Source organism: Protopterus annectens, chromosome 15.part0 (genome assembly GCF_019279795.1).
Source record: "Protopterus annectens isolate FY-2018-M chromosome 15.part0, PAN1.0, whole genome shotgun sequence".
Lineage (NCBI taxonomy): Eukaryota > Metazoa > Chordata > Ceratodontiformes > Protopteridae > Protopterus > Protopterus annectens.
Window position 1 is genome coordinate 210,966,638 of NC_056749.1, and position 15,291 is coordinate 210,981,928.

Sequence of the window (15,291 nt, forward strand, 5' to 3'; positions counted from 1 at the left end):
AAATGTGGCCATTGTGCCCAATGCCCGTTTATTCTTGAGGCATCTAGTTTGCTGGTTGACGGACTGGGGTTAGTGAAATTGTGCCATAAATTTTACTGTGGAAGCAAAGGGGTGGTTTGTTTGGCCTTCTATATAGGGAAGACCAAGCTAAGCCTTAGGAAATGATTTACCAGCACAGTTATGATATTGGCAAAAAAGACCTTAGGAATGCTTTGTGTAAGTACCTGTTAGAGAACCCTGGTCATAGGTTTAAAGTTTATCATCATTAAACAGGTAAACCTAGGACAGGGGGGGTGGACCTGTTGATGATCATCTGGAATTCCTGGAGCTTAAATGGCAACTAAGGGCGAATGCCGCCCAGGACTGAACGAGGCAGCTTCCTTGTCAAGCGTCCTTAAATTAAGGGCGGTTGAATTTAGAGGAGTTGACTGAGTTTAGCTTGAAGGTGCTGAGCATTTTATAATAGTATTATAAATGAAGGAAGTCTAGATTTTTATTATTATAGCACATTTGTACACTAGTTTTTGCTTATTTGTATTTTTGTGCATTATTATCACAATATTTTTGTGTTTAACTTCTTGTATTTTTATACATCTTTATGTGTTTATATATGTTTTAGTGCTTTTACTTGAGGTCATTTAAATTTTCAAATTACTGACTGCTTAATTGGTTTATTAGCTTATTGGCATGAGTATTTAAAGGTTGAGGGGAAGTGCTTGTATTATTCTGAAAAAGTCTGTTTTTTATAGGATGAAAGCGATCAATAAAGTGTATTTGTTGGCTCTGAAGTCTTCGCCTTCAATACTTTTTCTTGGTTTGTGGTCCTATCGTTTGTGTTTTTATTAAAACCTGGAATTACAACAACAACAAAGAAATACTTCAGGACTACAAAGGCACAAATATATATACTTTTATTTTTTATTTTTTGTAAGTAGTAAGTTAAGTTGAAAGTTACTAGTTGCCACCCTTAAATCTAACAACAAATCTGGAGACTGTCTATTTAATAATACCATTGGTAATTCTTGGAACAAGCTTCCTAACAAACTATCATCCCTGGAATCCACACCACTTTTCAAAAAGCAACTAAGAATCTACCTATCTTTACAATGGCTTTAACCATGTACTAATCCTGACTAATATTTTCCTCCTCAATCCACCACCTTCACATGCACAAAATACGCATCTCTTTTTATATTAAGTATGTCTTTACTCTCTAATATTGCCTAAGCTTTTCACATATTAATCCTGTTATAATCATGTCATTTTTGTATTCTCTTATCTAATGTATATTCACTTTTATTGGTCTATGTGTCTAATTCATTTTTTTTAAATATGTATTCTTACGTACTTATTTGTTTTCAATTTACATAATGCTGTAGTGGAGCTTTTCTCCCCGGGCCTCTACTGAAAATGGACATATATCCAGCTAGACTAGCCCGGTCAACAAATGTAAAATAAAAATAAATAAATAAATAGTACTATAGTTAAAGAACTGAATGCGCTATCCAAAAACTAAGCAATTAAGATATAAAAAATAGCTTTAAAAGACATAAATGAGGCAAGCCTGAGCAAGGAATCATGTATGTACTTGATGGGTGGCAAATGAGATCTGAGGTAGTGTTAGCGCTAGGAATGGATTATGGGTAAGGGAGCAGCCTGAGTTATGGATTTTAAAGTTTAGAGTGGCCAAGGTCAGAACTGAGGACCCATGCATTGAAGAACAGACTGAAGAGAGATTAAATGTGAGGAATTTCTTTTTGTCTTACTAGTAGATACAGAATGAGAAGGGTTAAGAGCCTTAGCTAAGCCCAATAAAACTTCCCTAGCTAAAGTAACAGACACAGGAGAAGATAAATGTTTAACTGTCTGCTTCTTTTTGACAGGAATATCCACTTAAGTAAACCAAATCATGTCAGGGTCATCACCCCAGGGAACAAGCATTTTAATCTGGCTCTTCAGAGAAGCATTTCCCACTCCTTCCTCTGAGACCTACAAGAATGCGTCTCCCATGCCTGTTAGAGGACACTACAACAGCTGCAGAGAAAATGTCTATCAGTTCATAGTGGTTGAAAGGACTACACCAGAGGAACCCAAAGAAGATGATGAGCAGTCTGAGGAACTTGAAATGGCCACTGTAGAGTCACCCATCTATGAAGAAGGCATGGCAGTAGTCTGCCGAAGAGCCAATTGTATGGATAATTTCTTCTTTTTGTGAGTGGTTAAACCAAAAAAGAAGCCTGAAGCATGACAATCCACATCAGCAATAGTCAGTGAAAGGCAAGTATCAGAACAGTAATGTCTGCACAAAGTAACACATTTACAAGCATAACACAACTGCTTCAGCCCCTAAGATAACTTTAAAAATTAAGCATAAAAATTAGAGTAAACTTGAATAAAATAATTACATCAAAACTTATAGAGAGAACCACACAGCTTCAGTGGACAGAAATGTCACATGACAGTCCAAAAGACATTAAAAAAATATAGGGAAAAAAAAAAGACATTAAAAAATAGAAAAAAAAACAGTTATTTTTAAAAATGGTACTGTTTTAGTCATAAAAAATATGTGGAAGTCCCCTCCAAAGGAACTTATCTACTCAGAAATGGCAAAACACTAGCTAACAGCTGATCCTCTGAATCCCACAAGTGGAGCACTCATCTGCGGCAGGAAAAGCCCTAAAGAGCTTGGTGCCCAGACTGTTGATTTTCTCCCTATCCGGCTTGAGCTATCAGAGGTTTGAGCTATCAGTGGTCTGGATTTGTGAAAGGTACTCCTAAGCTTTGGAAGCTAGCTAGCTGTTATATTATGTGCAAGATAGAGTCAATACAGCTAAAGATACGGCAGCAGTAATCTAACAATGAACATCCATTGTTGCATGATATCCACATGAGAGAGAGCTTTATCACCCAAAGTAGCTAGGTCCCTAACTACATTTTCATTTTCTGGAGGTGTGTTGTCTAGATACCACGATGAGAGGAGATTTCTACCAAAAGAGATGATACTATACTTTTTAGCATTTAGTCGGAGACGATTTTTAGTGCACCAAGAATTTATTAGGGTGAGATCATTCTGGAGGGTTTGGGTGCCACAGGGTAAATAAAAAAAAAACTCCAGTTTTCAATACTCGGCAAACTTTGCTATCCAAAGATATTGGCTCCCTACTTGGAGATCTGAGAAGCAAACACCAAAATCAAGAGGTCCCGACACAGAGCCCTGGGGACATCACTGGTCACTTTCATACTTTCTGATGAAGCACCTGCAATTCGCACTGTGTGTGTTCTGTCTTTCAGCCAATTTGCTAACAATCTTACCACATATGGGTCAATTTTTAAAGCATTTAGTTTTTGCATGATGCCGGTATAGGAATGGTGTCAAAGGTCTTAGCCTGGTCAAGAGATGCCACATCAGCTTTTACAGCTTCCAAACCCCTTTTGAAGAAATTTACCAAATTATACATACACAATCTACTCTTCACAAGACAAAGCTGTTGAGGGTCAAGTGTAACAAAATTCCCGATGTCAGTTTATGAGGTTAGTTATAATACCTTCCATGGCTTTGCAGATACCAAAGACAGCTTTAAAGCCACGCTTATAGAGGAGAATTACTACTGCAATGCACCATACATTAGGGTCAAAACAAGTAACTAAACATAAGCTAGACAGTTTGAGGAGTGTGTCCACAAGGCATTTTTAACACTATTAATTAAGCAAACCAGATATATTATCAGGTCCCATGCAGGAAGTCTTTTTGGTTTTGGTTAGCACTTTCAGTAAATGTTCTTTAGAGACAATTGTGGGAATAAAGGATTCAGGTATTTCAGCATTCTGAACAGAAGTTTCAGGAGTGAATCTGGCATTATATCTCTTCACAAGCATTATTAGCAATGTCAGTTGGGCCAGAAATAGAGGCCCCATTATGAATACGTTCTGTGCAATATAGGGCATTGCTTTTTAGTTTTCTAACATAGCTAAAGAAGGTTTCATAATTATATTTGGCTTCATAAGCCAGCCTAAGTTGTTAGGCTCATTTAGTGGATCTGATAGTTTGCTTCAGTTTTTTAATGCTTTTGATACTATCCATGACAGTATGTGTTTTAGATTTACTAAATAATTTAAGGAGCTTCTTTCTACTGCTGTATATTTTATTTATGTTGGTGGATCACCATGGTGGTTTGTTTTTGAATTTCCCATGATAGCCGGTTCTGGAAGGAAATGCTTGCTCTGTGCATTTTTCTACATGGGTGCTGAATTCACCAGCGAGTCTTTCTGCTTTAAGGCCTGGGGATGTTATAAGTGAATTTTGATATTTTTCCATATAGAAGGTAGAGGATGGCATGTTTGTAGTCCTTAAATTAAGTGTGGTTTGTTCTAGAAGCTTTGGGGAGTTTAAAAGAGAACATCACAAGTTTATGGTCATACTTCACTGAGGAAGGAGATACCAGAGGAGCAGTACAAACGGTGGACATAGTTCTAAAAATCGGGTCAAAAATGCTGTGCCTCAAATACGTTTATTTACCAGTTTGCTCAAGATAATTTTGTTTATTATGTCTAGGAAATGTTTTGGTATATTACACATTGGAGTTATATGTGTTGCAGTTTACTGAATGGTAGATAAAGTCACCCAAAATAATATATTATAAAAACACTATAATAATATATAATATAATATAATATGCAAATACTGTATGTAAACTTCTTAATTTAATGCTTAATGTATAAAAAAATGGCATATTGTCAATTGTTCAAAATGCAGCTGCTCATACTTAATAAATTATGGTAGCAGCTGCTCTTGTACTGTTGCTCACTTTGTACAGAAGTGAGATTGCTAAAACAGTGGTGAGTAATTGGTAGTACGGGTCAATATTACAAGATCGAAACTTTAAGTACTCAAATACCTAAAGCTCGATCTGTAAATCTTGAAAACTAAAAACCACAAACTGCCACATACACACAGGGAAAGAATTCCCTCTAGCCATATTAAAAAAAAAAAAAACTTTTAAATCCAAATCAAGTGGGGGACTGTGCCCCCCCTCACACCCCTAACTCATAGCTGGCCTTAGGCATAGGCCAACTAGGTGGCCGCCTAGGGCGACACTCTAGCAGAGGAGCTTTTCCAGTATTTATTTGGTGTAAGTAGACCAGGATGGGGGGCACCGGGTGGTGTGGAGGGGCACCGTGGAGCCCTTTTGCCTAGGCCATCAGTTGACCTAAGGCCGCTCCTGCCCTAACTAAATATACCAACTCCGAAATCACTCTACATTGGACAAAAGGGCAAAGTCCACATAACTGCCAAGCAAATTCTTTTCCTGAAGAAAAATTTGCGTAAGTGGCCGTTCGCAGTTTTTAGCTTTCAAGATTTACAGATAGAGCTTTAGGTATTCGACTACCCAATGTTTCGATCTGATGATACAGACCCGGTAGTCCAATCCCGCAGTCACCTAGAAAAAGTGTGAAAAAGAGTTTTTTTATTGCCTTCACTGACTACTCTACTCAGAAGTGCAGCATCCTCAGAGTGAGAATAAGTTTTGTTTTATTTGCTCACAACTCAATAACCATGCTTACAAGCTACAAGCATTTGTACAATCTAGCCATAAGCTTACAAGGCAGTGCAGCCAAATAATTGTGATACGAGTCTATATTACAAATGCAATAAGGCATTCACACACTGTACAGATATTACTGAATGTCCAGTAGTTGTATCTTGAAAGCTTTTTGTGTAACAAAATGCTTGGAAGTAAGGAAGATCTGTACCATGTACATTCCCGTGTGTCTTACTTACTCTAAAAATATTTTTCTGCTTTTAGAAAAAGATCTGGGAAACATTACACTTCAAACAAAAGAAAAAAATAAACTTTACATGAATAGACGCAGACAAAATCTATACTAAATGTTGATGATAATGATAACATTCAAAGAAGTGCTAGATTAATAAGAAAGAGGAGGCCGTTTACAAAAAGGAATGACAATGATTGTTCAAGGCATAAAGAGGAAAATACTTCCAGTCTGGAAAACTTACCTGTGAATTCATTTTAGGGCAGGCCCTGTTTCCATGACATGGTATTTTGTGATTTAGAGATATGTTAGCTACGGTGAGAAAAGAGATCATTATCATATAAATTGCATGTCTCTGAATCACAGTTACTATCACAGCAACAATCTGCATGTCACAGTAGTAAGCTGCTGCTCATGCGAAGTTTAAGTGTTGATCTAGCACACTTGTAGTTGTACTGGGGGCTAGTTATTTCCCCAGTCCCCAATCCTGTCCTCAGGTGTAATCCCGGATGTCTAGTGTTTTCCCCTACCACCCAGTCTCCATACCACAGTCATGATAGATAGGTGAACACAGCCTTTTGGCTGTGTTCACTCCAGCAACATAGTGGGGTCAGCCGTACTGATCTACATGGCAGAGTGATTTCTTGAATCACTTTGTGTGTAGATGCCGTCCTAGTGGCAGTTCCAGGAGGGAGCGCATAGGTCTAATCAGCATACTGCTCTCCCTTGGACTGCCTCACTAGTATTCAGCACAGCCACAGAGCCAACCCCATACAGTGCTGAACATCTTCATGCTAGAGCACCAAGCAGCACCCTCTAAGGGCATCTGCTGAATTCCAAAAGGATAAAACAATGTGCACACATTACAATTTCTTCACGAATTTCCCCATCAGTCCTTCAAATCTGAGTCTCAAGCAGGAAAAAAAGTTTCTTCATTTTAGTTTCTATGTACTTTCCTTTTACTTTCTCACATACAAAGTCAAACAACCTGTAAACATACATATATATCAAAAGAGGGATGATTGTCTAAAGATGGGTAAGGATAAAGTAACACATACCAGTGCCTGTAAATTGGCCATAGAGTAACCTACACCATCCCACAGGGGATGACCACAGTATAACAAAGCAGACAAGTTCTGTTCTTTTCTTGAAATCTTAATTTACAGAACAGGCCATTCAAACAATGCATTTAAAAGAAAGAAAGCTGAATGATGAACTTAACAGCCAAGAAGCATGAGGTTGAGGAAAGACTGTAGCAGAAAAGCATTCTGCTAGAGTTGTCACCAGATTTCCTGGGTTTCTGTAAGGCCAGCAAATGCACAGCTTGGCTGATGGTCAATAGGTAAATCTTTGCCTACGTATGCAGCTGATAAGTATTAAAATCAATAGCATTTTAACGAAACAAAAAAAAAATCCAGTTTTTCAACTACTATAATTGCATACTTAGGTAATTTGTGACAGCTAATAGAAATATCTGCAATAATCCCTCTCCCAGTGGCTAGGTCAATCTGGTAAAAAGCAAAAAGAATGAAAAAGGTACATGAGGACCACCGCTCTACCCTGGTTAACAGATAAACAAACAAAAGTAAACATACAGGACTGCTAAATAAACTAGCTGACCCATTATTGATAAACCGTTAAGTAGTTTGCAACAAAAATGTACACCAGTACTGATAAACAATGTTTTCTCTTATTGCATGTACAATTAAAGACTATATGAAAAAAGGAACACTAAACTGTAGAGTATACATTCTTGCACCTTAAAGACAGCAGTAAGTCTAACACTGTTATAAATGTGACAGCTAAAAAATGAAGTAACAATAGCATGGACAATTATTTGCAAATAAATGTTAAGTTAATCTTTATATTACCTCTTTGTTCTTTTCTCTCACTTGTAAAATTTCTACAGAACAGTCCCCTGTCTTTAAGTATGTGAATTGTTCTTTCAATGAATTTCTCTTCAGCTGTGCCTGATGAAACATCCAGCGATTCAAACGTTTCATCTAAATACAACATAAAATACAGATGCCTTCTTATGTATATCTTAATAGATACTTTCAAACCAACTACAGAATAAAAGTAAAACTATTCTGTTCTGATATGTATGGTGGTCATTCTTCAGCTAGTTTTACTAACAAATGAACAGTTTTCTCACAATTACTGATCCATCTAATTAGGAGTCTCATACTGCTATCCTTTTTCATGTTTTTACTGTCAAATATATCCTTATTGTTACTTTCAGCTGAACAGTAAAAAGAGAAATAAAAAACAGAGAATGAAGGCAAATCATATAAATTAAATCATGTAACTATATAAGGTACTATCATGTACCTAGGCTTTTTATATATGCATAACATGCAAGGTGATCTTCTTTTATTTATGATTTTTGTTAATGGGATGAATGGGCTGATACAAGACCTTCAGCCATTTCCAAAGCAAAAAGGCATAGTACAGCCATTATAACAATATTTTGCAAATATGCGTAAATCATTTCAACAGCACACATACAAAAGATGTAATTAATTGTGAAGACAATGCAAGTGAAATGAAGAAAACAAGTTGAAAATACACAGTCCTACTACATACAGTAAAAGCATTAATAAAATTAGTTACGTATGTACATTAAATAACTATGTGCATTCTGGGTAAAAGTAATACAATCTTAATCTTTATAAACACAGTAGTTGAGGCAGTGTGTTAAATAGCATCTGTAGCACATATACATTTGAATTCCATTGGTACAATTCCTTGGTCTTCACTGACCATGTTAAATAAACCATCTCCTTAACAGAAATGATAACTAACTACCACTATAATTTGTAAAAATTCCTTACAGATCTACAATTACAACATTGCTAAAATACAGGTTGTAGATCTTCCCTCATATCACTGTGAAGACAGTCCTGAATCACAAGGCACTGACAATAACTCAGTATCTATTACTACAGACTGGTAAGCCTTTACAGACTTGATATCAAATGCCTGGCAGTTAGTGCAGATATCTAAGGTTATGAGATGTTAAGTTCTTTCCTTTGGTACAGGGATTGATTCTCTCAGCCATCATTTGCCTACCATGTGACCTTGTACAACTCAAATAACAAGATAGTGCTTTCAGGCAAATAGAAGATCAAGCCAGGCTCCTTAATGGCTTCCTAGACTGCATGTTTAATAGCTACCTATGACACTAATGATTAGACAACAAGCAGAAAAATACAAGGAAAAGGCAAATTCGTGATTCAAAGACAACTCTACAGCAGAGCTACAGGAGTCGTACTTGGAAAAAAAAATCTGTATATGTGGGTTGTACATTTTTTTTATTTGGTATTAATATACTAACGCCATGAAATGTAGCCAAGTACAATCGATCCTAGATGCTTAATAAATGCAGTACAGGATGTCACAGTTAACTCCTCACATCTCTGTTGTGGTTTATGAATGCGAATAGAAGAATGTAGTATGCACACACAAACACACATATGCACACAGTAATTTCATATCCTACAAAAATCTGTTTTGCATTAAACTTTAATTTACTGAATTAGTATGCATTTTCACCTAATTTTTGGCAGTGATAATTCCATATTTAAAAACTACAGTATTTTTTTAAGATTAGTTAAAAATTTCTACATGCAACATAATGTATGCACGATGCAAGGTAACATAACGTAAAATATAGTTAGTGACCTAGCTTTCAATCTTAGTTCTCAAACTCACTGCAAAAATCATAAGATCAGAATCACTCTATCAACCTTCACATTCATAGTTCATCAGTAATATCATGGACATGCTGTTTACAATAAAGGCATAGTGGAATTAATTAAGTTCCTGCAATACAAAGCGACACATCAAAGTAAAAAGAGCAGGTTACGAATAAAAGCCTGTCTTAAACAACTGCAGTTTTTTCTCAACACCACTAAAATATTTTGTTTTCATGTATTAGAACATCTTGTTAATCTTGATGAGATTTATACTGCAATGGTTTTACTTGGCTGTGATAAATTATGTCAAGACTGCACTTTTTACAGAAAAGAAACAGTGTGCATGCCTGTGTGTATGTCAGTGTGTGTTGGCTCATGAATGTCTCTTAAAGGTGGCCATGTGATTAAATTTGATATCACAGCCAATGTGATTAAAACATGTCAGAAGTACTGTTGCTTTATTCAAGACTACTCAAAAGGAATGTTACATTCAATACATGACATTTAAAATAACTTTACTGCTAACTAATTTGCAAGCAGAGCAACATTCAAACTTCTCAGCATACTAGTATTGCATTTTATACTGGATGCATTACAACCTGATATACTAAGCACTAAAATTGCATTTCCTGTCCTTAGCTGACTTACACACTAAATATTTTACTGCATAAATGATATGTACATAGGCTGACTCTTACATGCACAGCAGCTAAACATATTAATAATGGCAGCTATATTTTAGTCTCTCTGCAAGGGAGAAACAGCTGATCAAGCATTGATGGTTACATAAATAGCTGCAGCACTATTTTTCCATTCTTGATCTTTTCTGTCTTCTCAGACGTGCCCCTCCTCTCATGTAGCTCTCTTGATGCTGTCCATTTAGAGTCTAACATGATTCTTTACTTGGTGAGTCTATATACAGTGATTATCAAAGCTGTTTTATTACTTATATTCTTTTATACAGAAAAAGCTAAAAGTTCATAATATAAAATGTGCAAGTTAACTGGTATTGGTTCACCAGATATTGTACACATCCAGAACTCTAACAAGCTTGACTAGAAACAAAACAGTTAACACTTTCTGCCGGATTCACGATGGCTTGCACAGAGTGTATGAGTAGAGTAAGACTCAATGCAGCCATCATGTCCAACGAGCGATCCAGGAACAGCTTGTAGGGGCGTGTAAGAGAGCTCCTAAAACGTTTCCTACACGGACAGGGCTGGGATATGCAAATTACCTCACTTGCAGCCGAAAGGCATGCAAATGAGGTAAATTTGCGATCCAGGAAGCACAAACCTGTCCGAGTAGGAGCCGTGTTAGCTGCAGAAATGTACTCAGTTGACAACTGAGTACCGTTCTGCAAATAGCACAATGGAGCCTTGTCAGCTCCAAATAAAGGTTGCATATGGTTGAGGAAGCATGCCAATGGCCAAATATACGGCCATTGGAAATGTTCCCAGATGCAAAATTAAAATAAAAATACTTTTTTTTTCGGCAATTTCCGATGTTTAAGCATAGCGCAGCGCTGAACAAACAGGGCGTGCTAAAAAAATCATAAAATAAGAAAATAAAAGCCACAAACGTGGAATCTATGAAAACTGTTAAATTACAATGTAAGGGAATAGCAGGCTGAAGACAACATGGCCACCAAGTAGGGGTTGCTAAGGGGAGAAGCCCAGTCTAAGACATGCAACCAAGCATTAGTAGGCAATCCTATGGAAATGAGTGTTAGGATAGTGAATCGCACTTTTACATAGCAAATGAGTACAGTCAGTGGAGTGTAGGAGTAGAATATAGGGAGTAACAGAGTAGGAGATAGGTGACATCACAAGGGGGGTATGTATGAAAGTAGTGAAGCTCATAGGAGCAGAGTGGCATGTGTCAGCTGTCAGTTAGACATCATGGAAAGAGGTGTGTCAACAGGTAGGCCAGGGAAAGCCAAGAAATGGAAGGTGTATACTGTGGATAACACCAAAGTTTCTTGCTGAGCAGGTATGCGCGCGCCTGTAGGTTCATAGATTCATAGATTCGTACAAAGCTAACTGCCCTTGCGGGCCATTGTAAGCCTAGCCAATTATCCCTTGTGAGACTCAAACCCTGCACCTTGTGTTTGTAAGGCAAGCACCTTACCCATTAGGCCACCCTCCCAACCCCCTTTTGTACATCCCGCATGGGATAAGTAACCTGTTGAAACCTCAGAGTTGTGTACACGCCACGGTGTCCATTACTGTACACATCTGGACAAAACATGTATGTGTAGTCACGGTACTGTTCAGTTTCTACACAGACATGCAATCCATACTACGCAGGATGGAACAACTGTCCACCATGCAGGTCACCCCACTAGGGTTGCCACCTGTTCAGATGGCCAAGGTGGGACATCCCTTGTAGAAATGTGAGAATTTGCAGGATAAAACATACCCCCGGCCAGTGCAAAGGACAGAAATACACGTGTATGTCAAGATAAAAGCTCATGCCATAGCATTTGAATAGCTTATGCTATCCCAAATAATAGTTATGTGTACCAGATACAAAATACCTGTATCATGCAACTAGTACAGAAAATAAGAAATATATTATTGTCTTAAAATCACAGGACATTTGCCATGTCTTAGGTGTCGCCGAGGACACAAATGTCCAAAGTGGGACCTCCCCTCGCAAAGAGGAACAAGTGGTAACCCTACACCCCACCAAATTATCGACAGTATATATTCAACTCAATCACATACCGACACCACCTCTCAACCTATTACAGCAACAAAACCTGGACAAAGCCCAAAAGGATGGGAGGACAAATAGGGACAGATGTAATTACTGCTCCCACAAGCTTGAATGTTCACTGAATAATAGTATGTACATAAGCAGGAATTGTTGTGAAGGATGTGGGGTAGTCCCCAGTATTACAGAGGTCCGTACAAATATACTGTAACAAACCGTCACATATGTTGACTGTACTACTGCATACCCGTAGTTAATTCATAGTTACGTCATGTGCAAAATAATAACCCCCGTAAGAATGAATACAGGAAATAGTCAAATGTGAATGGGAACACCACTCACCGTGGATTATGTATCGTAACCACCCCCACCCATATTATGTATTGCCAACATCATAAGCTGCAGACAGGTGCCCAAACACCTGTGTCTGTAAACAGATTAAATGTACAAAATATACAATCCCTGTCCATGTGCTTTGTCTGACATTTGAACACGGTCAGGGCAGTTCCGTTCACCAGTCGGACAAGCCTAAACCCAGATCACCACATGAACACCCTGAGTAAACCTGAGTAAGACAGAGTGCACGCGTGAAAGCGTGAGTAAGCATGTATAAGGCTGTTTAAAGACCTGTAAGCGCGTTTGCGCTGGTGTCCGCGCGTTTTAACCCGAATAAGCAAGTTTTAGTCCATCTAAGCATGTGTGCGCGTGTGTGAGCTGCTGTGAGCGTGTTTGCGCTTGTATGCGCGTCGCTCCCCCCTAAGGAAACAGAAAGGAAAAAGGAAGCACAACAAATAGTAGGAAGCTACCAGGGAATACTAGTAGAGCTAGCAGGTGAAAACAATCAGAATCAGGCAATTACACAGGCAGAACACTAGCCCAGCCCAGCACTTAAAACTCTGCAAACAGCAGTGCAGTTTGTTTCTCTCAAGAGACACTGCAACACTGGAGTAAGCTACTAGAAGTGAAAACTGAAAAAGCTTCACTCAGACAAAAAATGCTAGGGGCTGCCATTGCTGTTATAAGGCGACATATGCAACATGCTGAGGGTGGTGACATTGCAAATGCTGCCGGACAACCCACAGTGAGGAGACGGAGAAGAGTGTACAGGCCCAGGGTCACCTACCAGGGGTTACATGAGCTGGAGATAGTGGAGTGCTATAGAGTGGACAAAGACCTCCTGCAGCAAATTGTTGAGCTGTGCAGGCCACGCCTCACACACAGAACCAACAGAGGGGAACCCATCCCAGTGGAAACCAAGGTATGTGCTGGCCTAAGAATACTAGCAACAGGTACGTTTCAGAGACCAACTGGTGATATGATGGGGATATCACAGGCATCAGCATCCAGGGTACTGCACCAGTTCCTAGATGCTATGTCAGCACATATCGGTGATCATGTATATTTCCCCAATTCCCATGAGGTATTGGCCAGCAATATGCGTCTCTTCCAGCAAATAGCAGAATACCCTGAGGTAGTGGGTGCAATAGACTGCACGCATATACGCATCAAAGCACCAGCAGGTGAGCGGGGTAGGGCCTACATTAACCGCAAGGGCTTCCCCTCCATCAACTGCCAGGTCATGTGTGATGCCCAGGGCATAATAATGAATGTGTGTGCTGGCTGCCCTGGAAGCTACCATGATTCCCATATCTGGCATCTGACGCAGCTGTACCAGACATTTGCCAATGGGGTCATCCCACATGGTCACTTAGTGGGGGATGCTGGCTATGCACTGGAGCCGTGGCTGATGACACCCATCAGAAACGCACACACACCTGAACAGGAACGCCATAATGAACCACATGCACAAACACAAAATGTAATTGAGCGTGTGTTTGGGTTGCTCAAGTCACGGTTCTGGTGCCTGGACACATCTGGTGGAGCCTTGCAATACTCACCAACTACATGTACACAAATTGTCATGGTATGTGCTATGCTACATAATATGATTCTGCGAAAACAGCTGCAGCAGGACCAGCATAGGCCTGGGCCAAACAGCCCCCCACCATTGCCAAGGCCATCACAGGCAGAGCGTGACTCGGAGGAGGAACAACCTGAACCTGCCCCAGTAGGCAGAAGGAGACGTGCCCAGTATGCCTTGGTCTTGACAAAGAGGCAATGCATAGCACATACACTGGCTCAGTAGGAACCCTGGAAATGATACCTCTCTCTGACTCCCACATATAGTGAAAGGGATGCCTAAGTTGACACAACCTGCTTTCAAACATGTGGAGGGAGTGTAGTATGTGCATCCGACATAGGCAGCCCTGCAGCACCACCTGAGGCATGATGGCCATATGTTAAGCAATGTAAGGCAGTGCTAAACAGCATTTACCACCATGTAGTATATGCAAACTTGATGACCTTGAGTATCATCCTACCCTCACCAAACATGATGCCACAATATGAAGACAAGATGATCAATTACAACAATTGTCTTAAGTATTGGTGTCAGTGAAAGGGGATCCAATGCCTGTCAGCCTGGGATGACATGCTCGACAAGACATGATGCTTCGCTAGGGATGGCTTTCACCTGTCACCTGTGGCCTTTTGGATATTGCCAAAGGCTCTTGTCACCCCCATAGTGCCTTTTTTAGGTAAGGCTCAAAAGACAAACCCACCTCCATAGGTATCACAAGGGATAAGAAACTAGAAGTAACACTACTCAATTGCCAGAAGTCTAAACTGCAAGATGCATGCACTCCAAACTCCCCTCAGCATGGAGAATGTTGATATCTGTGCAGTAACAGAAACCTGGTTCAAGGCTCCCAAAAGCACCCTAGCACTAACAGGTTACACCTCATACCATGTTTTACAGCCGCAAAACATAGAACAAACTACAAAAGGAGGGTGAGTATCAATATTTGTCAAAGATACCCACACCCCCAGGTTGGTGGCACAGCATGAAGCATCAGAGACTATCCATGTGCAAACAGTGGGTGAAACCGCCTTCCAGTTCATAGCCACACTTGGAACCACACTTGGCTGACTGGAGAACACATGAAAATATGAAGGTCACCCCAAACACCATTATATTGGGCGACTTCAACTACCCAAACATAGACTGGGAGCATTACCCTAGCTGCAACACCCTAGCCCAAAG

The 15,291-nt window shown here is 39.4% G+C and overlaps 1 protein-coding gene across 2 annotated transcripts in view; it reads right to left on the reverse strand.

Annotated features, from left to right (window-relative positions):
- CCHR15.PART0H8orf48 (chromosome chr15.part0 C8orf48 homolog) overlaps positions 1–15,291 on the reverse strand; it is a 1,144,402-nt gene that overhangs the window by 989,008 nt on the left and 140,103 nt on the right. For both annotated transcript variants that reach the window (XM_044057711.1, XM_044057710.1), the window contains 2 exons: positions 7,644–7,775; positions 6,017–6,084 (listed from right to left, as the gene is read on the reverse strand). The gene's annotated coding sequence lies outside the window, so the exon portion shown is untranslated. The remainder of the gene's footprint in view (positions 1–6,016; positions 6,085–7,643; positions 7,776–15,291) is intronic.